Source organism: Octopus bimaculoides, chromosome 22 (genome assembly GCF_046866305.1).
Source record: "Octopus bimaculoides isolate indiv1 chromosome 22, ASM4686630v1, whole genome shotgun sequence".
In the NCBI taxonomy this organism is placed as follows: Eukaryota; Metazoa; Mollusca; class Cephalopoda; order Octopoda; family Octopodidae; genus Octopus; species Octopus bimaculoides.
Genome location: NC_142949.1, coordinates 745,311 through 748,269, shown reverse-complemented (window position 1 = coordinate 748,269; position 2,959 = coordinate 745,311). Strand labels below are relative to the sequence as shown.

General features: G+C 34.5%; 1 protein-coding gene across 1 annotated transcript in view; it reads right to left on the bottom strand.

Moving 5' to 3' along the window:
- The window catches only part of LOC106877120 (uncharacterized), a 26,318-nt gene extending 23,639 nt beyond the window's left edge, over positions 1 to 2,679 (bottom strand). The window contains exon 1 of the mRNA XM_014925916.3: positions 2,609 to 2,679. The gene's annotated coding sequence lies outside the window, so the exon portion shown is untranslated. The remainder of the gene's footprint in view (positions 1 to 2,608) is intronic.
- Positions 2,680 to 2,959: the final 280 nt, after the last annotated feature.

Below are 2,959 nucleotides of genomic sequence, written 5' to 3'. Positions count from 1 at the left end.
ATATATATGACAGAAAAAGGATTAGTATCGAAAGATCACCATATATATATGTATGTAATTTTTCGTCAGTGCTATAGTGCCTTTAGCATTTCAAATGCCTTGGAAACTTTCGAAAGTACACGAAATTGAATGAGTAAACAGAATATCCTGCGCTGTTGTGAAATGAAAGTGGGAAGTTGGCCAAGCCATTGTATTCTTAATGCCAGGATATTTGTTATAAAGATTGTGATTTTATCTGCATGTTCGTTCGTGTTCACTACATTTGCCTCTCTAGTGTTATGGAAAAATTGGAAGCAACAATCGTAGCTGTAGTCGCAGTTATGAAAGCACGAGCGCAGACGGCGCCAAAAAAGCGTCACTTCAAAATTGAGAATTTACCCTCCACTCGAAATGCGAGCGAAAATCTAATGAAATGACTTCAATGGGAAAATAATACGAATCTAATAAAAACTTCCTACCTGCCACTGTTAACCAATATAAAAATTGAAAATTAAACAGTTGACATTAAAAAAAAAAACTGTCTACGTAAGGGAAAGTCGAAGCTAGGGCAATCATTAATTGAAAAAGAGAAAAACATTTCCATAATCACATTTTGAAAGGTTCACTCTCACTTCAAATTATACATTCACATTCCAGAAAATGGCATTTGACAAGGCAGAAAACGGTTTTAAAGATTATATTTTCGCAATCCTTTAGTTGTTAGATGTTACACAACTACAACAGGTGAGTGTGCTGGCAGTCGTACGTTTGAAAGATATATACGTGGATGTAGTATGGAGATAGATAACATCAGTTTTTATAAATATAACGCTTCACCGAGTCCTGCAAAACCTTTTGATGAAGGCATGAACATCACTAATTCCTATAGATTTTCTCTCGTTAAGCCCACGCTACTATCACCCGTTCAAACAACACATTCCTAAATGCTCTTCGGATGCCATTTCAGCCTTTAAAAGCGGAAGAAAAAGCAACGTTGCACGTTGAAAAATGTACCCTTGTATCTGTCAGGCGCACACGTATGTGGAGAATGTCGTATTGGTTGGCCAATCTGTTCCTCTCAGTAAATAGTGCCAGAGACGACTGTAGCAGTGGTGGCGCTCACACATACATAACCATCTCTTCCCCCCAAATCAGGTAGTAGTCGTAAGATTGGTTTGTTGTGTTTCGGCCGAGCTGCTGCTACTACTACTACTTCGAGCTGGCAAGAATAATAAACAGCAAACGAGCACCAGTGAGGCCGTTTATGTATGTGTGGAGAGAGAGGGCTTTTCTCTACCATTGCACACACTGGTGGATGATGGATGCTCGCCCGAAGCGGTTGACCAGTCTCATCCGACACAAGCACACGACTTGTATTTACGAAAAGGAAACATACAGACTGTTTGTGCTTTTATTTTGAACAGAAATAAGGGGCAAAGAGTCACAGACTAACTTCGATCGATCACAACAGTTTGGTAAAAGTTATTTTTCATAGAAGAAAAAGCTAACACAACAAGAAACCTTTAAAATTAAAAACAGATTTAGAATTGTAGTAAAAATTTGACTTTCGCAGAAATATTAGCATTTTAAAAAATCAACGTAAATAAGTAAAAAGTTTATAATCATGAAATCAGTTGATAATTGCCAGAAAATGCTCTTTGCGAAAGCATGAAGCTTACAGAAATTGTTTTTATCATTTCAAAACAATTCATCTAAAATCGATATACTTTGTATACAACATGCAGATTTAACTGACTGATGTCTTTCTATATATATATATATATATATATAAACTATATTTATGCAATCTATATATAAACAATATTTGTGTAATCTATATATAAACAATATTTATGTAATCTATATATAAACAATATTTATGTAATCTATATATATATATATAAACTATATTTATGCGAACTATATATATGTAATCTATATATATAAACTATAATCTATATAAACTATATACATTATATATATAATCCTGACCAGTAAATATTGGATTCAAATTTATAAATAAAGTGAAAGACGTAAGTAAAACGCAAAAAAAAAACAGAAAAACAAATGTGTTGTTGGGTAAAAATAAGAGAGCATGAGGTTGATTGGAAGATTTCAAAGGTAAATAAATATAGAAAAAAAAAACAAAACGAAAGCTAAATGGTCTGAAAATGATATTTAGAGAGAAATACATTAATGGAAGATGGCCCAGATCATGGAGATTTTAAGATGTGAAATCATCCAGAAATCTAACGGAAACACTGGTGGTTGGAATGGCAGGTAATTTGAAAAAGAAACGAGGTAAAACAGAAACCCTGTTGTCCTTGCGTTTAGTGCCACAATCACCATCTCTTTCTCTCTCGTTCTACTTGCAAAGCTTTCTCTATCCATAAGACTTCATTTGATTCTCTTATTCAGTGTGTGTGTGTGTGTGGCTGTATGTGTGCGTGCGTGTGTGTGATGCTACGAAGACATTGGCGAGAGGAAAAATAAGAGAGAAACCACAACAATTAAAACAAATAAGCACAGTTGAGAAGTCACTGTCACAGACATATTGCAACTCCTTGCAAACAGGGCGACATAAACATTGAATATTGACGATTCCAACAACAAGGTGGTTCAAACTGACCTGAATTTATGTGACAATTGTAACAGCTTAACCTCAAACAAACGAGCTCGCCGCCATCATATATTGCTTCTACGAAATTTTCCTCTCATGCTTCATTGGTTGATATTTATGGAAAATAAAGTCAGCGTTCTCAAAAATTGACCTTTTCAATTTTCTTTATCGAAAGCATGTTTAAGATATTCAAAAATATTTTTTGCGATAAATTTTGTAACTATATCCGTTAAACATAAATATTATAGAATTTGTATTTTAATCTTTCAGAGATGTTGCTTTCATTCACTGCAGTCCGCTGCTTTTAAATCGGCGGGAAACTTGGGGGTTGAAACCAAACAAAGAAATCTCATGTGGCTC